The sequence below is a fragment of the Sceloporus occidentalis genome, unplaced genomic scaffold, assembly GCF_023333645.1.
Source record: "Sceloporus occidentalis isolate IW3139 unplaced genomic scaffold, rSceOcc1.0.p SCAF_7, whole genome shotgun sequence".
Taxonomy (NCBI): Eukaryota; Metazoa; Chordata; class Lepidosauria; order Squamata; family Phrynosomatidae; genus Sceloporus; species Sceloporus occidentalis.
The window spans coordinates 34,843,415-34,868,431 of NW_028316987.1; positions in this window are offsets into that span (position 1 = coordinate 34,843,415).

Here is a 25,017-nt window from a genome sequence, read left to right on the forward strand (position 1 = left end):
CATGCTCAAATGTTACTTCAAAGCTAGCGAAGGTAACCAAAGAAACTTCAAAGTAAAGCATGTCGGATGAAGCTGGAAGGAAGAATCCATTATTTCCAGAATACTAATTCATTGAAATGTTGATTAAATGAGCTGGAGCTGTTGCTAAAAGCCAGAAAGCTTTTGTATTGAATTGCAGATATTCTGCATTCCTAAGAATTTTTTTATTAGAGTAGTGTTAGTCTAGCCAACCATAAAGATCTTAGTTGTAATATTTGAAGTGCATGATAAATAAAATCAGATGAAATATGTCCTGAAATGCACCTTTAGTTCCTCCCCTTGCTCCCTAAAGGATGCCATATAATGTATCAGTAGGTTGGCATCTACATGGTTCCATGTGTGTACCTAAGGACGTTCCATGCACATATGCAGCTTCATCCATTTTCTGCCTGCTATGATAGAATCGTAGAATTGTAGAGTTGGAAGAGATCACAAGGGCCATCCAGTCCAACCCCCTGCCATGCAGGAAATCTCAATCAAAGTATCCCCGACAGATGGCAATCCAGTCTCTGCTTAAAGACCTCCAAAGAAGGAGACTCCACTACACTCTGAAGGAGTGTGCTCCACTGTCGAACAGCCCTTACTGTCAGGAAGTTCTTCCTAATGTTGAGGTGGAATCTCTTTTCCTGTAGCTTGCATCCATTGGTCCGGGTCTTAGTCTCTGGAACAGCAGAAAACAAGCTTGCTCTCTCCTCAATATGACATCCCTTCAAATATTTAAACAGGGCTATCATATCACCTCTTAACCTTCTCTTCTCCAGGCTAAACATGCTCAGCAACCTAAGTTGTTCCTCATATGACATGGTTTCCAGACCCTTCACCATTTTAGCCGCCCTCCTTTGGACACGCTCCAGTTTCTCAATGTCTTTTCTGAATTGTGGTGTCCAGAACTGGACACAATATTTCAGATGGGGCCTGACCAAAGCAGAATATAGTGGCACTATTACTTCTCTTGATCTAGACACTATACTTTTATTGATGCAGCCTAAAATTGCATTGGCCTTGTTAGCTGCTGGATCACACTGTTGACTCATGTGCAACTTGTGGTCTACTTGGACTCCTAGATCCCTTTCACATGTAGTTTCATTCAGCCAGGTGTCCCCCATCCTATATCTGCATTTTATTTTTCCACCCTAAGTGCAGTACCTTACATTTCTCCCTGTTGAAATTCATTTTGAAATTTCATTTTGGCCCAGCATTCTAGTCTATTCAGGTCATTTTGAATTTTGATCCTGTCCTCTGGAGTATTAGCTATTCCTCCTAATTTGGTGCCATCTGCAGATTTGATGAGTATGCCCCCAATTTTGTCATCCAAGTCAGTGATAAAGATGTTGAATAACACTGGCCCCAGGACAGAGCCCTGTGGGACCCCACTAGTCACTTTTCTCCAGGATGAAAAGGAGCCATTGTTGAGCGCCCTTTGGGTTCAGCCAGTCAACCAATTACAAATCCTTTTGCTTTGCTTGGTGGTTCAATATAAGGTCTGATAAGTGACTTTGGGAGGATGTGAAGAACGATGTGGGAAGGGCAGAGTCCCTTTCCATGCTGTGTTATAGTTCTTTGGATGCCACCTATTTTTTTTATTCATGTGCAAAAATGGCTGCAGTGTACTACAAAATTTAAATTACAGAAAATGTATATTTACTAGTCTGTCTCTCCCTTCTCCATTACAGCAGTCATTTATTAACCCAACTAACAGAAAGATACACAGCCTCAGTCATGATCTTTGTGCACATACAATTTGTATTTGTGTTGGCATCATCATAACACCTTTGTTGTGGGGAGTGTGCATAGGTAAAAGTCTTATTACAGTTGAGGTCCTCATCCCAGAGTACCTGCTTTTATTGAACTTCAAGTTTATTGACCTGTGAGTTGTCACTTGTAGCTTGGTGAAATTTATTGCCTTTTTGTGGTATGCAACGCTTAGGAACTCTAGATAGAGGCAAATCATTCCTAGCCACCAAATTGTTACCCTCCTCAGGGACTTCACCATTAAATTTGTTGATCCAAAGGTGTGGTGAGAAACATGGTCTTAGTCCTAAGCAGTCCCACCTTAGAATGGATCAGCAGGACAAAATACCATGTGGGCATCCCTTGTCAGTATCCTTTTGTTCTGCTTGCCGGCTTGAATTCATCCATTTTATCAGAAATATAAAAGAAATTTCCTTTAATTCTCTGAAGCCAAGCTACCAATCCCTTTGATCTAAATGTCTTGAGTCCACTCAGAGTTATTACTGCTTCATGTTCATGACGTGAAATTCTTTTTGTTGATCTAACATGGATTTATTGTCATGTTCAATCTTTGCAACAATGCAACTACTTAATGAGGGTATTATATGCTGCTTGATGCTGGTAGATTTTGATGATATCAGGCACATATTTGGGATGTGTAAATGGAATTTCACTGACCATTGCTCCCGTGAAACCAGACATTTCTGTGTCTTTATCAACAAAATAGGTATGTACTTGGGTTATCTGTAAGAAAATGTGTAGACAGTGTTTGTTTAGATAATGGAAAAATTCCAAAGCAACAATAGCTTTCTGCATTTAGATCTGTGCAGATGAGTTTATAGGGACTGTGCACACCGGCCATTAAAGCTGGCCTGGGGGGTGGAGTTGGGGTGTCCACATGAAGCATGCCCCAACTCCACCCACAGGGCAGTGTGATGCTATGCGCTGCTCCACATGGTGCATGGCATCATAGCACTCCTCTGGCACTGTGTCCACATAACGCAGTGCCAAAGGAGCACCTTAAAGCCATGCTGCCATTTGTGGCTCCTTTTCGTGCCCTGGAAAAGCCAGATCGGGGCTGCAGCGTGCGGTTGCCACAGCCCCGATCTGGAGTTTTGTGTAATTATGGACCCCATAAAAGCTGGATTGTGATCCCTAAGGCTGTGTTACCCCAGCTGGTTAAGACTCTCTTTGAACTAATTCCCAATTCCCCTAAATAAAATAGATTGGGTTTTGGAGTGTCCTCCCCAGACTCCTGCATTCAGGGTAACACAAATGGGCAGGATAAAACTATCACTAACTCACCTTCCCTATCTGAAACCACCCTGCTCCTGTACTAAAACAGAATTATGTTTCGCCCAATCCTTTAATTTCTGCAGGAGAAGCTTAGCATAAATTTTGCCTGAGATGTCAATTAAGGCAATAATTTTGATATTTTTTTTAAAGCAAGATTATTATTCCAAGTTTCCATCCATTTGCTATATACCATAGGCAGTCTAATTTATATGTATGAACAAACCTGCCAGTGGAGCAATCCACCGGTCTATTTTTTCTTTAAAAGCTTAAAGAGGCAGAAAATCCTGTCCTGAGGCTTTATTCTTTAACAATTGAATAAGTAGCTTGACAGTGATTGGGAGACTTTTAGGCAGGACATCAATATCTCTATAGCTATCAGCTCAGGTGTAACAGCCCCTCCCCTTGCTCCAGCTTCTGGATGGCTTCAGAGTGCAGTGTTTTGATGCCGCACACTGAAGCTGCCTGGAAACTGGCATCGTGCAACCCGCCCACCCACACGTGGGCCAGCTTCACGGCACTCTGGAGGTATGGCGTTTACACACCGCACGCTGCCAGGACACTGTAAAGACCCAGCAGCCAGCAAAAAGCCATGGTGTGCAGCCATGGTGTGCAGTTGCCATGGCCCAATCCAGATTTCATGGGGGCTACTTGAAGCCACCCCTTCCCTATGGTCTGTTCCACCCCACAGATAACTATTTTAGCCACTTCCATTTTGGCTTTAAATCAATCAGAGTAATAAACTTCCCATTCTTTGGCTGGAATTGAAATTACCGTATATACTCAACTATAAGTTGACCTCATGTATAAGTCGAGGGCAATTCCTTTTCCATTTCCTCTTGGCACTCTTTTAAGTGGAAGCACCAAAGAGGTGCCACCACTCTCATTTTCCTACCCAAGCATTCAAAACAGCCAGAAAGTAGCATCATGGTGGTAAGAGTAGAAGGAGTTGGTGCTTTTTTGTGGTACTCCCAGGGTAAACTGAGCTCTTATCTTTTACCATTCTGCTCAGAGAAGGAGAAGAGTTAAAATGCACTACTTACATTGACCCGTTGATAAGTTGAGCCAGCTTTTGGGTGTCAATTTTTTGAGAAAAACTTCTAGACTTATACAAGAGTATATACAGTACAGGATGAAGGCTAAAACTTCTAGGTTTAACTGAACCTGATTTCCAGAATTCAGCAGGATTTTTGTTTCTGGTCTCCTGTTCTAAATCTGCCCAACCCTATGAAAAATAACATGCTTTCTTTTCAGCAATTAATTTTATAATTCTGTCTAGTTTCAAGCACCATTCAAGCACTTTTCAGTCTGAGGATCATGAACTACAGTGAGCCCTCGGTATCCACAGGGGTTTGATTGCCCTCGGTATCAACAGGGGTATCCCCCCCCACCGGCAGATACCATAAAGCGTGGATGTTCAAGTCATTCTTTAAAATTTAACTTTACCTGACATTGAGGCATCCAGGCTGAGATGCAGTCTCAAGGCAGGAAGAGAATCTGGAGCAGGAAGGCTCAGGCACCAGGAACACATTCTTTCTGCATACAGTATACAGTATATATAAGCATGGTGTACTGACTTGCCTCCTGTTCCATTTGAACCTAGCCTGGGAAGGAGTTAACAAGACAGTCAGAAGCAGCATGTCTCTGCCTCTGAGGCTTTGGTTTGCAATACTGAGGCCTGTTACAGACTGCCAAAATAAAGCTGCTTCGGGTCTCTTTGGAGGTATGCTATTTAAATGATGCATGCATCCTAAGTATCCGGAAGCTGCAACAAAAGCTGCACTCCGGTGCTTAGGAATGGAGTGTGGCTTTGCTGCGACCTCCGGACTCTTAGGACCCATGCATCATTTAAATAGCATACCTCCAAAGAGACCCGAAGCAGCTTTATTTTGGCAGTCTGTAACAGGCCTGAGTGTCTGATTTAAACCTATCCTGGCAAATGGGGCTTTGGTTTGCAGTGCTGCATGTTTCTTCTGACTGCCTTGTAAACTCCTTCCTGGGATAGGTTCAAATCACACACTAAGCATTGCAAACCCCCCTTTTCACAGGATAGGTTCAAATCAGACATCCAGCATTGCAAACCAAAGCCCCAGAATCTTCAATTGAGCTGTACATGACTCAACAGAACTCAGGAGGGCAGACTCCTCTGACAGAAGCAAGTAACCTCTATGCAAAACCATCTGATGGGATTCAGAGACCAGAGTATCTAAAGTCAGAGAATCATGTGACTGTCTTAAATTTGAAAAATTATCAGTATTTTGTGACTTTGCTTGCTGATTAATATTAAGTGACTTTGTTGGAATTTTGCATTTATAAAGGGGGGTATATATTTTTTTTGAAAAATCTTGTTAAAACTAATCTAATCTTAAAAAAACAACAAAAACAAACCCAAAACACCTTTGCCCTAAAAGTAAAACTAATTATACTCTGGTCCCTGAAAAAACAACTGCATGCACACTCAAGCTGTCATTATGTAAATAATCCACTTGCACAATATCAGTAGGATGCAAAGCACCTGGCAGAACCCTGTCTGAAAGACAAAGGAAATATACAGTGCACTCTGATTGAGCAAAGAAAACTCTTGGTTTATGATAGTTATGATAGATTAGCACCAGATTCTAATTATATCTTAAAGTACAATTTATCTGTAACTACAGCCAAGGGATAACACCCAACTTGAAAGATTCCGCATATGAGTGTCTTTTCTTCCTGTTGGTCTTGTATTAATTCCAATACTGTTTCATCAATCACTTTAATTGAGGTTAAGTCTTCAGCTGGGGCTTTCTGTTGGCTGTTATCTTAATATATATTTTGATTTTTTTAAATTCTTTTTTTCCCTCTGGAATGTCTTCTGGTTTGCCTTACACTTTTATGGTAGAGTTTATCAAACTGAGCAATCACTGTAGGTCTTTCTTTCAGGCACTCAGGGAAGATTTCCCTTGCTTTTCTGATGTTTTGATGTTTTTACTTTTCTTCTATATCTTATACCCACTTGTTTGGGCCACTTTTTAAATTCACTTGACATTATTTTTAAAATGACCCTTTGTGCACTTAAGTGAAGCCTCAACTTGAATTTAACTGTTGTCATCCAAACAATTGTTGTCAGTACTACATGCCTGTATATATTCCTGTTGTCAGCACTGTATGCCTGCATCTCTCTCTCTCTCGGCTTACAAAGAATTCAGTCAATGTTGTTAACATCCCATTGTAGATTACAGTAGATTTTTTAAAAGTAAGAGATAACTCTCTGGCAATCAAGCTGAACCATCTATTTGTCTGAACTTTGCCTTCTAGTGCCTTTCCTCCTTGCTTAGATGTTAAATTATAATTAGCCCATGATGCAGTAGCTGGGGACTTAGAAATTTTGTCTCCAGATAGTTTTTCCTGATCTTCCACATTTAGCTGAGTCAAACCCTACTCCTGCTCTTAGTTCATTACAGAATTTGGAATGTCTGCCACAGCCAATTCATCACTTAAATTAATTGAAGTTCTTGAGTTAAAACGCTATTGTATGGCTCCTCTCAGGTCTACTGACTAGTCCAAGGTATATGACCCAGCAGGGGTCCAGCCTGCAATAACCCACATTGCCCTATCTGTATATTAAGTATCTTTCTTTCTCTCTCCTGCACAAAGAACTAAGTAATTTATGTTGTTTTTTCCAAGCACTTGAAGGATCATTATGGAGTAGAGTGGGAGAGCTAACTCTTTATATGTGTTTCAGGTAAACACCATGCCAGTATTGCTGAAAATATCCAGCAGGATTTAATTACTCCAATCAGCCATCTGCAACCCAGTCTATGAGACAACCTGTAAGTATATCAGAAAATTTGATATTTTCCACTTTCTAAACAATTTCAAGACTGTTTCCTCAGCAGCAACCGTGTCAATAACCTCAGCCACTCTATTATTGGTTCTGGAAAGAGGATGAAAAGCATTAAAAGTTCTGAAAATAGACAAGAAACGGAAGGGAAATCCATCCAGTGGCTGTTCAGGCAATTGCCAGTTGCTCTCACCAGAGAGAGTCTTGAGTTCTTTCATGCAATGCTGTTTGTGAGACTGTCCAGTAAGACTGTCCACAATTATCTCAGATAATAATTATAGACTGCACAGTCCCCCCTCTGAACTCACAGGGATCTGTTCCAGACCCTCTGGGAGTTCGAAATGTCACACATATTCAAGACCCACAGGCTTGAATGGGGCGCGTACATGCGGGGCATGTGTTGCAGGTGAACGCCTCATTAAGCTTAAAAGCGGTCGCACCTCCGCAGATTCCCAAGTCTGCACATTTCAAGTTCACTGACTTGGAGGAGTGACTGTATAGGGTGATATGGGTATAGAACAATAAAGGGCAGAGAAGAAGAAAGAGGAAGAAAACAGATGAGAAAGTAAGCCCCCCTCCCACACCGCATACAATTCCCTCCTCCTGCCTCTCTAACCTCCACCCCCCAGTCAGCCAGGTGGCCACCCCAATATCTCATACCTCCTGTCCCAACACACCTTGGATCCCACTCATGGGCAGGTTGTATGGTGAAGGTACAAGAGGCTGACATGTGACCTGATCCATGGATGATCCACCCATAAATGCTGGCCGCCATGTGCACAGCATATATATGCCTACGTGACCTCACTTGAAGTCTTGCAGGACTTTAAGTCCTGCAAGACTTCCCCTGTGGCCCACATGGCTTTGAAAGTTGCTAAAAAATGGCCCTCCAGTCCTTGGCTGTGGCTAAGATAGATATCAGTAACAACTAATTTGAGCCCTACTTATTTTGGAAGGTGTCCTCAAAACATGACTAACTCTGGATCCAACCCTATAAGGTCTAAAAATGTGTTGGGGAAAATGATGACCCTTCATTTAATTTACTACAAAACATTCCTAATATCACATGCACTCCAAAGGAACATATAATTTTGCACAAAAGATGTGACATATAGATTTGAATGTAGCTTAGGTAAGTATGAGGGGTGTGTGTGTGCACATGTGGGTAAGAACAAGCCTGTGTGAAAAATTGCAGCAGTGGTGAGGTCATGTAAGTTCTTACAAAGTCAACTGTGTTCAGTCATTTATTTCAGAAAATTAATGCGGCTTTCAAGAATTCATTCACAGAGGTTAAGTGAACTGGAAAATTACGGCTCATTTACTAGCTTAGTTCCTGAACTCAGAATAATTAAGAATATAATTACCACAAAGAAACAAGAATAGTTTGACAGATTATCCTTGTGCATTTCCGAAAGAGTGAACTGAACAATCAATCCAAGTAGAACCATTTTCATTCCATCAGTTGGAATTCCTGAAACCATGTTATTTTCTCATAAGTACAAAATTAAAGATGAACTATATTAAAAAATATACTTCTGAAAGGCCAAGTGAGACAATTTCACACTGTTATTGAGTGCTCCTCCAGAATGAACAAAATACGCGAATTGGCAGGAATTATGTCTGTATTTTAAAAAAAATATCCACACAGTGTACTTCCTGTTCTAGGAGCCTATCGCTTCGCTTAAATAACCTGGTTTAACTCATCCCAATTCAAGATTAAATTGGAAGGCAGCTGGGTCCTACCGCAAGGATTTTGCTGCCGAAGCCGCCAGGTGTGTACAACCCGGCTGCAGCCTGGGTCCTAGGCAAGCTCTTGCGGCCATTTTTTCAAGTCAGAAAGCCTCCGGCTTCGAAATAAGGCTGCCAGACCTCCCCTGGGACCCGGGCTGCAGCCGGGCTGTACTCACCTGGCGGCTTTGGCAGCAAAATCCTTGAGGTATGGCCCGGTAGCCTCCTGATTTAGGCTTGAATTTGGATGAGGTAACCCCCAAAATCCAAAACCTATCCAAAACAGCACAACACATATAATAGGAACTTGGAATGTGACAAGCATGAGCCAAGGGAAGCTGGACATAGTAAAAATGGAAATGGAACACATTAACATAGCAGTACTAGGAGTAAGTGAGTTAAAAGGAAGGGGCCACTTTGACTCAGACAACTACACAGAGTTCTACTCAGGGAATGAGAATTCACGAAGGAACAAGGCGGTACTAATACTAAGGAGAGATGTGGCAAAAGCAGTAAAAGGATATAATGTCAAATCAGACTAAATCATCTCAATAAGGCTCCATGGAAAACCTAGGAATATTACCATAATTCAAGTATATGCACCAACCCCAGATGCAAAAGAGGAAGAAATAGTGAGATTTTACAAAGGAGTCAAAGAAGAAATTGAGAACACACCAACACAGGACATTAAGCTAACCATAGGTGACTGGAACGCCAAAGTTGGAAGCAAAGGGGAATGAAAAACGGTAGGCAGCTTCCGATTAGGCAAAAGAAATAAAGTAGGTGAGTGTCTGATAGATTTCTGTGAAGCCAACAATCTATTCATTGCAAACACTTTTTTCATACAGCCAAAGCAAAAGCTATAGACATGGACATCCCACAAAAACCAAATAGATTATATAATCAGAAGCAAAAGATGGAGAAGCACCATTCTGATGGCAAAGACTAGATCGGGCACTGCCTGTGGCACAGACCACAAATTACTTATTTCAAAAATAAGAGTAAAAATTAAAAAGAGAACAAAATCATTTATCATACCAAAATTTGATCTAAACAATATTTCAATAGAATTTATTCTCAATATAAGGAACAGATGTGAACTATTAAGTAAATAGACCAGGAACCAGAAGAACTATGGTCAGAAGCCAGGGACATAATAAAAGAAGAATGCAGATAGACACTTACAGTAGTCAAAAAGAAAAAAAAGAAACCATGGATGTCAGATAAAACACTAAAAGCAGTAAAAGAAAGAAAAGAAGCAAAATAAAAGGGAGACAGGAACAAACTCAGAACTGTGAATGCTTCAGTTCCATGAATGGTGCTAATAGATAAAGACAATTTATCTACAATGATCAATGCAGAGAGATAGAGGATAACAACAAAAAGGGAAGAACAAGAGACCTATTCCAAAAGATCCAGGAAATCAAAGGAAAATTCAAACCAAGGACTGGGACACTCTATATGACAATAAAAACAACATAATTCAAGATCAGGAAGGAATAAATGCTGGATGCAGTACACTGAAGAGCTATATAAAAGGGATAACAAAATGAAGGACATATGGATTGACAAGTCATATGAAGATGCTGTCGTACTTTGGCCACATCATGAGGAGGCACTGGAAAAAACAATAACGCTAGGAAAGGTAGAGGATAGCAGAAAGAGAGGAAGACTACATGGATGGACTCTATTTAGTAAGTCATAGGTATGAATTTGGAGGACTTTTTTATTAACAATGATCCTGCCAGTACATCAGAATAGTCCAGTTTTTTTCCTCATCTCTTCATCTATAGTTTTAATTTTATTTTCCAAAGATCCCACTTCATCATCAGTCTGATTCAGATCATCATTCAATTCTGCCTTCAACAACTCCTTCTATTTTAAAAAGCTCTTCTTCATCTCCTTTTCATCTCTTCACAAAGATCAAGCCTCCTCCAAAAAATTCCATAAATCTGTAGATAATGTTAGTTCTTCTGTAGCGTTGGACATTCTCCTTTCAATAAATCTGCAGGACAAATACTGCAATTACAGGGTTAGAAGCAAAAGCAAACCTATCACTTCTCTCCTCTCTATTTTCCCCTTTGTTTCTCTCTTTGTTTTTAATCACCAAATCTCCACATAGGTGCCTGAGTTTCAAGAAAATCATCTAGCCATTGTTAGTCTTATCTCTTTGCAAGAGAAAACATAATTTATATTCCCATGGAAGACTCTTTAACTCTTTGTCTGCCACACTTCAAAACAGCAGCCCGTGGGGTTAGCATGGGGAAGGAATGGTGAAGAAGCACAGCCTTCATTCAGAAGTCCTCATTATAGGCAATTCTAACTAATCATCATGCAAATCTCTTCAGTGCCTTTGCTTGCTATTGGTTCTAGATGTTGTGAAGACTCAGATAGGCCTACTTTCTTTCTTCTTTCTTTTTTGAAGGAACTGTAGTCTATAAATCAAAAATGCTGTAAGGAACTTTCTGGTGAAGAAACAGTATAAATAGCAAATATTGAACCATATATGTCATTTTGTTTTTGTTTTTTGCTAGAATAAATCCTGGGGGGGGCACTCTCTGGATCAGAATAAAACTTCGCTGCTGGTGCTGGGAATTGCACTGAATACTCCGGGATGAGGGAAATTTTTTTTTACAGCCCCTAGAGGTACAACAAACACAGCTGCCAACAGCAAAATTTACTTTCTCTGGCTATCTCCTATATTATTATTAATAATAATAATAATAATAATAATAATAATAATAATAATTTTATTTATGTTTCCCCGCCTCTTCCATTGGATCAAAGCGGGGTTACAGACTAAAAAACCATTACAAAATTGTTATAAAATATAAAACAGTACAAAAATACAATCTCTATTAATACTCGCTCATAACATATCATATACATATCCAGGGTTAGGCAGAGGATCGATAACAGCCAGCATGAGTAACTTTATTCTTCAGGGGGAAAAGCTTGACGAAAGAGAACGGTTTTGAGTCTCTTTTTGAATGTATCCAGGGGGGTCGTGAGACGGAGCTCCTCGGGAAGATATTACCATCAGTTTCCCTGATAACTCAAACCCACTCACCTTTTTAAGATGTGCATCAGAGAGAGAATAACAGAGATGTCACTCATCTGAAATGTCATCTGGAGCCAGAGCCGCTAGAAGTACCTGAATACTAAAGTAATGATGGGGGGTGGGGGGACAAACCACCCAAAAAGGGTGGATTGGTGCTGCCCCAGAGCCACTCGCTCTGGAGGCAAGACAACCACATGCTGCAGCCCCAATCTGCCCCAGAGTCAGCCCAAGTAGGAGAGGAAAAGATCTGCTCTTATTTGGATAGGTAAAATGCCACCTTAAGCGGCCCAGCCACAACCCCAGGGTGGCTTCTGGGCACTCTGATGGTGTGTAGCATGTAAATGCCACACCTCCAGAGCATCTTAAATCCGCCCCCATGTGACTGGCTGGGCTGCTTCTGGGCATCTTGGGAACATGCGGTGTGTAAATGCCATGCTCCCAAGCCACCCGGAAGGCGGCTTAACTTGCTGGTCTGTTCCAGCCCGTGGTCTCCAAAAAAAGAATATTGTTCAGAGCTGAAGCCATTTCAGATAGCCAAGAAATTCTTTATTAGTATTAGTTAATTTGTATTTCCCTCACAACCATATGTTAAAGTACTGCATTTTATCCTTTCTTACTATATATCAAGCACACCACTACTAAACCAGATCCTATCAGGGGAATGGTGAAAGAGCTGGTTAGTAGAAAGAGCTGCGAGCAATGACTATTCTGATTGGAACATGTCAATTACAGCCAGCAATGCCTCCATAACATAAAGAGCAGAAAAGTCAGAAGAGGTGTATGAGTATGTGTTTCACATACTGGATTTTTCAAGCTTTTATTACCACTTATAGTTGGCTACTAGGTTTTAATGGAGTATCTAGTTTAGTCTGAAGTGGGGAAAAGCTTACCTCCAGAAGTTGGTTTATGATAGTTGATTTTTCCACGAAGTATTTGAGGAGATTATTGCACTACCTTTTCTCTCATGCTAGAGGCGGGATGTAAATTTAAATAGATGGATTTTATCCCATTCTTTAAAAGGTGCAGGAGAAGCCTGGCTCAGGTATGGGTTGCCTACTGCCCAGGTATGGTGTGTGTGTGACAAAATCCTCCTATTTAAATTTACATCCCACGTCTTACCATGCTTAAAATTAATCCTGCTGCCAACTTCTTTATTTCAGATAGTCTGTAAGGTGCTACAAGATCTCCCTGCATACTGGTGGTACAGACTAACACAACTTTATCTTTGACTTCAGTTCTATGTATATTTATAAGAGTAAATCTCAGTTGCCTGGGCTCTGAAAGCACAGGTCATTTGGTGCAACAGGTACAGACAGATTTGACATCATGTCTGCACAGATCTTGGGCACATTCTTTACTATGTAGGTATGCTCTGGGTGTGATCTGGTAATCTTAATTTTAAATCCAAGAAACAAGTTGACTGTGAATAAATTGGTATAAGATTTAAGATAGGTATGGGAAGTCTTGGTCTGACAGGCTATGAAATTTGGGGAACTGTAGTTTTGTGAGTGCTCTGGTGCCACACCAAACTACAAATCCCAAGATTCCACATTATGGAGCCACAGCAGTTAAAGTGGTGTCAAACTGCATCATTTCTGCAGTGCAGATACAGCCTAGGACTCTGTTTGGAGTTCTGATAGTTTGTCCCCCACCCCCAAGTTATTTTCCTTGAGTATTTGGTACACAAGTTCAGGGAACAATTTATGGCTCAAATTTGAATCTGTGTTCCCACATTTATTTTCAAGATTCTAGAACTGCAGTAAAATGGAGCATAAGGCATTGTAATAGTTGAGTGTGAGAGATCAGAATAAACTGTGATATACTGCTCAATTTGAAATTCAACTTCCCTCCCTTTCTGAAAACAATGACCAGCAGGAAAATGGAAAATACAAAACATCAGACAACTGCCTATAAACATACATTTTAAGGTCCCTGTACCCTCAGAGGAAACATATCCAAGGTAAAAATATGTGTTTTCCTGTCAAGAGAAGCTCTTTCAACCCTTTATACAGATTTTACTAGAACATTTATTGCAGCAGAACAAACATTTGAAATTGCCTCCACCTCATTGTCTAACGTACTTGTGGATAGTACATAGCAACAAGAGGTCTTTTTTCAGAGAGGAAAAAGGCAATAAATCCCCTGGCCTTTGTTTCACGAGTAAAGAGACACACTTTCTTAGGAAGGAAGATTTATAAGCCATATTTAAATAAGCAATAATGTGCAAACCTGCTTTCTGGAATTTTGTACATACTTAGCAGACATCTCAGCCTCTTTCCAACGACATTGTAAGTGTTCATTCTAAGAAAAAACACACAAAAGCAACTACTGTAGTACTAAAACTTCAAATGAAGCTGGCTGGCCAACATCTGAAAAACACTGAAATGAATCTGGTTTGGCAGTGTATTGACCTGGAAGGGCAAGACAGAGATCTGGTCTTTGCTTGGCAATTACATTTAATAGACCCATGATGTAAGGTAACGTCTTTAAAAAATTAAACCATTGTTCTGCCATCATAATATGACTTCTGTAAGAAAAACTCATGATGGGGCTGTGCACACTGGCTATAAAGGCCGGCCTGGGGCTAGAGTTGGGGCATGGCCCCAGGCCAGCATGGTACCATTCCACATGGTGCGCAGTGTCATGGCGCGCCTCTGGCACTGCATCCACATGACATAGCACCAAAGGAGCACCTTAAAGCCGCGGCGCCACAGCTATTGCGTCCTGGAAAAGCCAGATTGGGGCCGCAGTGTGTGGTTGCCATGGCCCTGAACCAGTGCAGCTGGAGGCGGCTGCACAGCCTTGATGTTATCTTTTCTACCTCCTCCACAGGGCAACTTCCGAGTAACCAGTGCTCATCTACTGGCCAGGGAGGAGATGCATTCAGGCAGCATATGTCTGTGGTTCCACAGCCTGGGGAAGTGAACAGTCATCAGTGTCCTGGATTTCCAGTGAATATGCTAGGGATCTGGGAGGGTGACATCTTTTTTATTCTTAGGTGCTGCTTTGCTGCGTCTGTCCTCCATCAGGTAGTGAAAGGATATGCAACACGCTCCAGCACAGGAAAGCTGCCTTTTGTTTGTGTGTCATGGGAGGAGATGGCATACAGAAACATTGAATATCTTCTTTCACAACATTCCAAACTTAGAGTCCATCCACACTGGAGGAATAATCCAGTTTGGCACCGCTTTGAGTGCCATGGCTCAGTGCATCCCCAGAATTCCATAGCATTGAGCTATGGCACTCAAAGCGGTGCCAAACTGGATTATTCCTCCAGTGTGGATGCAGCCTTATATACACTGGTGTAATCTCATCTTTCCAGTTAAATTTTGTACTATAAAGTAACAGCATTTAAAATAGAATGTAGAAGTTTGTTTTGCTTTTATCTTGTCTATAGAATGTTACATGAACAACAAGAAAATATTTTTGTATTTCATGCAATAGATAAGAATGTTGCATAGGATAAGGACTTACCTGGATCATACATACCCTAGAAACTGCAACATAATGTCACAGGACTAGAGATCAAGTGGGTGGAAGTTATGATATACAACATATACATGAGATACACAATTTTTAAAAAAATAAATCATTTCTTCTGACCAAGCCAAAAACAAGTTATATAAACCAAAAAGTTGGCTCACACTACAAGGAGCAGCCAAGATTATTGCTGCCCTGGATATATCCAAGAGCCTTAAAGCCTTGAGGCACTGTAAAGGCCAATGAATTAATTTTACTGTGTAGTCTAAAACAGCTGCCCCTCTGAGAAATTTGCAAGAAACACTCATTTTTACCTCATTTGCACCAAAAAATTGGGATATGTTTGAAATATGTTATTTGTCCTTGAGCTGACCTAGACTTATGCAGATGCTGTAGATGGGACTTCTTCAAGACCCTCCATTACCCCCTGCTCTGCTGAGGTCCTGCAGGCTAAGGCCAGTTGACTCTCTAATTGAGTCTATTCAATCTGGCATGTGGTCTCTTTCTCTTTCTGCCACTTTCTATCTTTCCTAGCGTTGTTGTCTTTTCTAGTGATTCATGTTGCCAAAATACAATAACCTCAATTTAGCCATCTTGGCTTCCAGGGGAGTTGAGGCTTGATCTGTACAAGGAACCATTGGCCCTCCATGGTATCATCAGCACTCTTCTCCAGTACCATGTCCCAAAAGGGTTTATTTGCTTTCTGTCAATTTTCTTCACTATCCCACTCTCACATCCATACATGGTGATGGGGAATATGATGGCTCATACTATCCTCAATTTAGAGGATCAATTTACAGCACTGCCTGTGGTTCTTTGTCAGCCACCCACATATTAATCACAGATCCACACAAATGGTCAGCTGCATCATCAATCCATCACACACTCCATGAAGTGAAATGATGACAAACACAGCATGTCTCCAACAATACAATGGATTTAATAATATTAACAAGCCTTACAGTCCAACATAAAGGTATGGGGAAAGGGAGGAAAGGGGATATGTATGATTCCCCCCGCCCCCAATGACTGAGCTGTACCAATGTGTCACTGGGTGCACCAATGCACCATGCATTTAGTCCCTTAGGGGCTATGGAGACTGGCAGTTTGGGCCAGCTTGGGGGCAGAGTTGGGGCATAGCATCTACATGATGCATGCCCTGGCTCCGCCCCCAGGGCAATGTGACACCACACACCACAGAGCGCACAGCATCATGGCGCTCCTCCAGCACTGCGTACATAACTACAAAGCCCCGAAAGAGCTGAGACAAATAAATAGTTTTTTAAAAAAATCCCACAAGAACTTCTTCCCCCTCAAAGTAAATTAAAATAATTTTTTTGCCTTATGTCCTACCTTTTCCTTGTGACACAAAGTGGTAGATTAAAATGGGTATGCATAAATATGAAAAAAGAGTTATAATGCCTGAGGTGTAATGGACTGCCCTGGGCCTGACGTAGAGGCACAGTCAGAGGACTCAGATTTTGAAGAAATGGAGGCAACTGAGACAGAGGCAGATCTGGGGCTGCCAGCAGTCCCAGAGGAGGCTCAGGAAGCTGCAGAGGGAGAGACAGACTCTATGGACTCTAGGCTACAGGTGCTAGAACCTATTGAGAGAAGGCAAGTCAAGGAGTCCTTGAGGAGGTCTTCTAGGCTAGAATCCAAGAAGAGTGCTAATAGGTTTCAGCTGAGAGAAGCAGAGGCCTTTTAAAAGACCTCCAGCTGCAGAGGTTCTTTGCAGCCAACAACCAGCCTTGTTATTTCTTGCTCTTGGATTCAAATTATCTGATCTCTGGACTTGCCTTGTGACTACATTCTTGCCTCTGCCCTTTGTTGTGACTGACTGGTATTGTGGGACCCTTGGACTGGACTCTGGACTACTCCTTTGCATATTCCCCTGCTGTGCTGCCCTCAGTAAAGGTAAGCAGGACATGAACACAATATGCAATATTGCTTTAAACTAACAATTTGGTAGTGACACAAGACACTCAAATTATTGCCTGAGGCAGCCATCTCACTTAGTCTAATGAAAGAACCAGCTTTGCTCCCTGCCCCACCCCTTTTCATTCACTTGTCTCTTCTTTTGGGTCTACTCAGAAAGATACCTCATAGATGGAAACTAAGGACCAGGCAAAACACAGGCTATTGCTATTTCCCCTAGCTGTTCTCTTGAAGTGCAGCAACCTAAGCAACACAAGCAAGAAATAGGAGCAAAGAATCAGAAGACTCATGGGATTAGCCATAGGTCCTCTGCCAGGGTATGTTGCCCCCAACAGATGCTTAACAATGATGATGCCTTGTGCTAGTCTTGAATACTTACTTGCCATCAACATTCATCCACTAGAAACTTTTCACATGGTCACTGTTTTAAGAACAACCTCTCTCTAAACAGCATAAAAATGGAATCTGTGAGTGCTCTAGAGAGCACCAGGGGAAAGTAATTCACTCACGCCTTCACTATTATCCCTCCTGAGAAATCTTGCAGAGAATCTATGCTACACCAAAACTAAAGTTCAATTCAACTTTAACTTTCATGGCCCTGAATCCCATGGAATCCTGGTATTTATAATTCAGAGAATTGCTTAGAATTTTCTGTGAGATATCTCTAGTTCACTAGAAAGGAATTGCAATTTCCAGGATTCTGTAGGATGAACAATGACTTTTTAAGTTGTATCAAATGGCAATAACTCTGTAGTTTAGATGCACTCTTGAAACCAAGCAACAAATACTTCAAATGGCTATCACTTGCTTACACACGTTTTTCATTTAGTCCATTTCAAAGTTATAAAGCCTATTATCTTCCACAGACAAAAGCAGACCACAACTCTCCCCCTTTTCACTTCATCCCTCTGTCTATCCAACAGAAGCAACAACACCTGGTCTCGGTCAGTGGTGTCATTGGAGGGGGTGCAGATGAGTTGCACACCTCACTAGGTGACACCACAGAGGAGGGGTGACACCTGGTTGAGCCTCCCTCCCTCTTCATGACCTTTCCTGGCTGCTGCATTGCAGGGTTTCTCCCTGGAGAGGAAACCCAATGTGCTCCTTCTATCCCTTCATGCTGTTTCACTTGCCCAGCCAGGGTGCTGCAGCAGCTTGGGATAGAGGGGACGCAATGGTGTCTGCCAGCAGCCCTCTACACCAGGTGACACCCTAACTACTGACGCCAGTGTTCCAGATACCCTGGATTTAAATGAGCTTCCCACAAGCCATAGGGCCTGTATGCCCAGGCCAAAAGGCTTGTGCTCCCCCCCACAAGCTCATGTTATCTTGTCCAGACAATGCAGGCAATTAGCACTGAGCCATCCTGTCCATCCTGTCCTGACAATGCAGGCCATTAGGCAGACTGGATATGAATCTGGTGGATACGGCTTTATCCTGACCCGAAGGGGCCTTAACTCAGTCTAAAAAGATAAGCAGTTTGCTGTGAAGTTTCCAGGAAACTCCACAGCAACAGATGAGAGAAAGGATGGTCTCACATGCCTTGTACCTACCTCTGCCATTAAGTCTGCTGAGAAGCCCCTCCCCATTGTTGGCTGTGATGTTGGATGGGGGGATGCTTATCCTTGTGGGTGTAGTCAGGTGCCCAATTTCTGTCCTGATGGACCACAACAGAGGTCTTCTCAGAAATGTGACAGTGGAAGCATGTACCAATGCCACCTTTGAAGCCCTTGCCTCTCCCCCCGAATGCCAGCCTCTTCCCTTCCTTTCCCCTCTAGACCAATGCCACCTCTGAAGCCCTTGCCTCCCCCCCCCCAAATGCCAGCCTCTTCCCTTCCTTTCCCCTCCAGACCAATGCCACCTTTGAAGCCCTTGCCTCCCCCCTGAATGCCAACCTCTTCCCTTCCCCTCCAGACCAATGCCATCTTTGAAGCCCTTGCCTCCCCCGAATGCCAGCCTTTTCCCCTCCCTTCCAGCCCAAAGCATTTGCATAATCTGTCACAATAATAATAATAATAATAATAATAATAATAATAATAATAATAACTGTTGCTTTCAGGAGAGACCACCTCAGAATGCCATCTCTGCATCTTCTTTCTTTGCTTTCCCTCCGATTGCCACCCCAGAATGCCATCTCTCCTTACATACACATAAGAAGCAAAAGCATTCACACATTGTATCAATTTGCTGAAACATATGTAGCACAAGCATTCACATATTCTGTCACACACACAATTTTTTTTTTAAAAAAATGCCGCTTGCAAAGTGACCGGTGAGAGAGGGGAGGCATGTTCTGCCCACTGCCCACCCTCTGACCTAAATCCCTCCCCTGAACTTGACCCGATCATGACCGGGACCAAGTTCACATTTGCCAGCAGCAGGGAAGAAACGGGTTTTCCAAAAAGAAACTGGAAATAATCCACTTTTAGAAAATATGCTCTAAGGGGGATTTGCTCTGGATCTGGTGTGCAAGACCCTGACCCTGATGTGTTTAAACTGGTGCCAGTGGGAACTTCCCACTTTTAATCCAGGTTACAATTCGATACAAAAGGTAGTCTGAATGGCCCCGGTGTTGACCTGGGGACTGATCCAGGTTAGGATAGTGTGGGCTTGGCCTGTGCTATCCCGATTGTTTGCTTAAAGCCATAATGAGAGATTACCTTATACTGTACAGTATTTGGGATTGCTATCTTTTTACTAGCCCTACTGCCGTGCCTTTTATTGCAGCCTAATACACAGAAATTAAGCAAAGTGATGTGGGAGCAAGCATTCCTTCAGACATAAACTTTGTTTCCACCTATTTCCTATTTCTCTGATGAAACTGTGGGTAAAGTGAGACAACTATTCTATACAGCTGGTAATTACACGCTGCATATTTCTACAAATGACCCGGTCTTGGCAGCAGCACAGAGAAGACTGGTAAATCGTAATGCTTGTGTTCAAGATAAAAAGTGTAATAGTTGTAGGATTAACAAATTTCATATAAAAGAATATATGCTCTCCTCATTTGAGCTATTAAAAGTGCAGGATCCTTGACCTCTTTTGCATTTCATCATTAACTGGGCTAGGAGATGAGATATAATTCTTATATTATGCTAGAGGCACCACATATTAATGGCCCCATTTCCATAGTTTTAATACTAGACAGAAATACAAAAGGTCAGCCAGTAATATTTTATTTCTAACATGCAAGTAAAGTGATGGAGAATGAATTACCTATTTAAAGTCTGTGTATTGTGCTCCTGTCACTAGAATAAGACCAGAAAGGAAAAGCAAGGAGGTTTTTGTGGCAAGCAGTACAGAGATAAGAAAAAAAGGCACTTGATTAATTTCTGCTTGCCATGAAACTGTTAAGAGCAAAGGTGTGAGCCCCCAAAAAGGGAGCAATTGGTATGTGTTTGTGTGTATGTGTGCATGGGTATGTGTGTGAGAGACAAGGTCTCTACAAAGTACAATAACATTCAAAATCCACAAAACAGCAATACCTTTATTAGGCAACCAAAATGTACAAAATTCATGATGCAAGCTTTTGAAGCTCAACTAGCTTCTTCATCAGGCAAAGGTGGTAACAAACAGGAGAAAGAAAAAAAAACGATGCTGGAATCATATGCCTACATTTTATCAAGATTTTGTTATAGCTCTTTTCAGTTAAGATGGTAGATATCAGAGTGGTTTTTTAGTGTGCTCTGCTGGAAACCACTTGCCAGATGTGGAGAAGGACTGTTTTCTGATCAAGAAACAGTCTGAAATTGTTTCCTTGTTATAAGGGACTCAGAGGTGTTCTATTTGGTCTGGAGTCTGCCCTGGTCAGCAGAAAGAAGAAATAACTAAGGCCTGTTACAGACTGCCAAAATAAAGCTGCTTCGGGTCTCTTTGGAGGTATGCTATTTAAATGATGCATGGGCCCTAAGAGTCCGGAGGTTGCGCCAAAGCCACACTCCATTCCTAAGCACTGGAGTGCAGCTTTGGTGCAGCTTCCAGATTCTTAGGATGCATGCATCATTTAAACAGCATACCTGCAAAGAGACCCGAAGCAGCTTTATTTTGGCAGTCTGTAACAGGCCCAAGAATATCTGATTGTCTGGTAAGGAGTGGAGGAGACTGAGAACTATACCCTACCACATCTGTGCCACTCACGCTAATTCTAATTGAAACAAGAATAATCAGGAATAATAAAAACTTTTATTTATGTTACATTAACTTTCAACGAGATCACTCTGACTAAATAATAGCTTGACTAGACTCAACACTCAAGAACTCTAAATAAACTCAGATTAAGATAGAGATGGAAGGAGACGGAGACAGGGAAGAGATTGGAGATTGAGAAAGAGATAGAGATGGTTAAGGAGAGAGACTGGAGATAGAAATGGAGACTGAGAAGGAGACTGAGACAGAGGCAGAGAAGGCGATCAAGGCGGAGGCGGAGATGGAGATCGAGGCAGAGATGGAGAAGGCGATCGAGGCAGAGAAGGAGATGAAACAGGGAAGAGATAGGAGATAGAGAAGTGACGGGAAAGAGTTTGGAGTTTGAGGCAGAGACAGAGATGGGAAAGAGATCAAAGCGAGGGACAGAGAAGGGTACAGAGTCAGGGAAGAGACTGGATTGGAGCACCAATTATCCAGAACAGGCCACCAGCAGGAAACATTTTTTCCCTGCTCCTTTTGCAGCTGGGTTTGGCCTGTGTTAGCCAACTTCAACATGTCTTCAAGCTGATCCAGGGGCATGCATCACCTACCGTCTGTTTCAGGCGCTTATTATCTTTTTAGGAGCTTTAAAATAGATATGATCCCATGCATCTATCTCTTTAGACAGAGATATTGAACATTCTTTGCCATTTGTCAGCTAACCTGTATTTGGGCTCCAAATCTTAAGCAATCTTAAGTATGGAATCTCAGGGTTGTTTTCCCTCACAGACACACTTATTTCCTAATATCCAGACTTCAGGAGCTTAAAATTTGCAAATAACCAAATTAGCACTCATCTTATAACAGTTTCTTGTAATATTTCTTTTGACATTTCTCAAGCTGCCCCTGACTTTCCTGATAAACATGAATTCATGGCAGTAGACTATCAGCAACCATCACTGCCTTATTTTCACTGTAGATGGTTGGAGAGAGGTGTAAAAATAATAGCATAACAGAGGATAAATCAATTACTCTTGAGTGTTGTTGTTCCATATGCATGGTAGAGGCTGCTATTCAGAACTGTCTTGCAAACAGGGAGGGCAAGATAATAAAGTGATAATGGGAAAAACAGAATACCTATGTCAATTAAATTGAATTCCTGGCCAAAAAAATAATAAAAAAATAAATAAAAATGAGGATGTTCAATGGACTGATCTTCGCAACCAGTTTTGTATTCAGGGGGAATGTTTCCATTTCATTGCAATCATAAATTTCAAAGGTGCAGAGAGATAAAATATTGGCATTTCAATCAGCATAGCTTCACACACCCACCGAGTTCAGTCAACTCTGCACTGAAAGCTTTAAGAAAGAAAGCCTATAAGATATCCATGAGATTACTTACAAGATTTTAAGGTATAGAATTTTATGAAATCCATATAACTAAGCCTGGGCCCTTTGAAATCTCCTCTGAGCTCCCTTGAGTCTGTATATGAGAAACGAAAGTAGCAAAATAAATACATATGCTTAAAAAATAATGTTGGAGTTGCAAAGGAAATATGTGTTCAGGGTGAAACATGAGCAAAACTTAAGTTCTTTTCAGTGAAGATTAGATCACACAGTTGAATTGCTCTGGATGTAGATGGCAAATTTAACAAATCCAAACTATTTCTTGACTGAATTACACAAAGAGAAGTGTGTCATATTATTATTGTTTATTTAACAACACCCACATGTGACACTGAGCAACAAAAGACAGGACCATTCGCTAAGGAGCTTGTTACCTAAATTTTGATAACTGAAGGCCAGGGTAAGACTAGATGAAGCTGAACAATGTAGATACACTTCAAGTACAACTCTATGCTTGTATAAGCTAAAGGTAAAGGTTTTCCCTTTACAAGTCGGTCAAGTTGTGTTGGACTGTAGGGGGCAGTGTTCATTTCCGTTACTAAACCAAGGGAGTCAGTGTTGTCGAGGATGATTTTGTGATCATGTGGCCAGCACGACTGCATGGAATACTGTTACCTTCCCACCAAAGTGGTACCTATTTATCTACTTGTACTTTTACATGCTTTCAAACTGCTAGATTGGCAGAAGCTGGGACTAGTGATGGAAGCTTACTCCGTCCCGCGGAGCTTGGGCCTTGAACTGCTGACCTGCTGATCTTGCGATCACCAGAGTCATCTTAATTGCTGAGCCACTGCTTCTCTCCTTGCATACTCCTATGTTTGTTCCAGTGAACTCAGTGAGGCTTAATTCTGAGCAGATAGACTTATAGCTTTGTATTGTCGGGATGCAATCGTATACAAATGTAACTGGGAGGAAGACCCAATTGAAATCAATGGGACTGGCTTCTGAAAGTTGTGCTGCTAGCCTTTACTTCATCAAGGATGAAGATTAAGGCCTGGCAGAAACCGGTGGGAAGCGTCGTCCTGGCACTGATTCTAGGTTTGGGAGTGAGCAGCATCTGCATGCTCCTGAACCCTAGCATGTAACGGTGGCGCCATAATGGAGGCCTCCCATCCACATTGGTGCTGCCATCATGACACAAGTGTGGCACAGCGTCTGCATGTTGTGGTGCTGCGCTTGCGTCATTGATGTGTGCCAGTGTGCCAATAGCATAGTCATGGCACCTGGCATATGCAATAAAAAGCTCACTTTTAGCAGGTATTTTTTGGTGCAGAGGGAAGCCGTGCAGTTTGACTGCTGTGGCTTCCCTTAGGAGCAAAAACAGGTGGCTCCAGCCTGTCCTTTTGGGGCGGTCTCTCGAGCCCCTGAGATACGTAAATTTTACACAAAAAATGTTTGTCAAGAAGAGGAGGGATCAGGGCCTTCAAGTCTTTCACCCCCCCCCCCCGAGCAACTTTCATGCCCCTCTAGGGGTCCCGCCCCTCATTTTGAGAACCACTGCCCTAAAGGTACTAGTTCTCATCTGATCTTGAAAGCTAAGCAGAGTTAGCTTTGTTTGGTATTTGGATGAGAGACTGCCAACAGGAATTGACAAAACTACTCCTGAGTATTTCTTGTCTATGAAAACCCTTTGAGATTCATGGAATTGCCATAAGTTGACAGGCAACTTGAAGGCACACACAAAATGTTCATTATATTTAATATGGCTTACTTTCTAGTAAGTGGCCATAGGCTTGCATGCTTAACACAGGTAAACAAGCACCTACACTAGAGCTTATTTCTAAGTAGAAGTAGAGAGGATCTCACTGTTAATTGCTCCTATTCCTACATCCACATATGTGGGAGTAAAATCCAATCAACTAAGTGGAACTTAATTGTGAATAGATCTGAATAGGACTGTTCTATCAATCAGTTAACATTGTTAAGTGAACTTTCACTTGTTGTTGTTGTTGCTGTTGCATGCCTTCAATTGATAACAACCTTCCAACCTAAGGAGAACCTATCATGGGGTATTCTTGGCAAGTTTTGTTCAGAGTTCAGAGGGGGTTTGCCTTTGCCCTTCTCTGAAATTGAAAGAATGTGACTTACTCAAGATCACCCACTGGGTTTCCATGGCTGAGTGGGAATTCGAACCCTGGTCTCCAGATTCCTAGTTTAATACTCAAACCAATACACCACACTGCTTCTTTTAATTAATTAATTAATTATAATTGATTGGTTGATTTTTAATTAAAATTATCCTTAGGTAAAAGCACAATAGATTGTTGGAGGGCATATTTTATTTAAAACATATTTTCTCACAAACTTGGGACTGCTGGTCAAGACAGGCCAAGATAAAGCTGCTTTAGGTCACTTTGGAGGTATGCTGTTTAAATGATGCATGCGTCATAAGAGG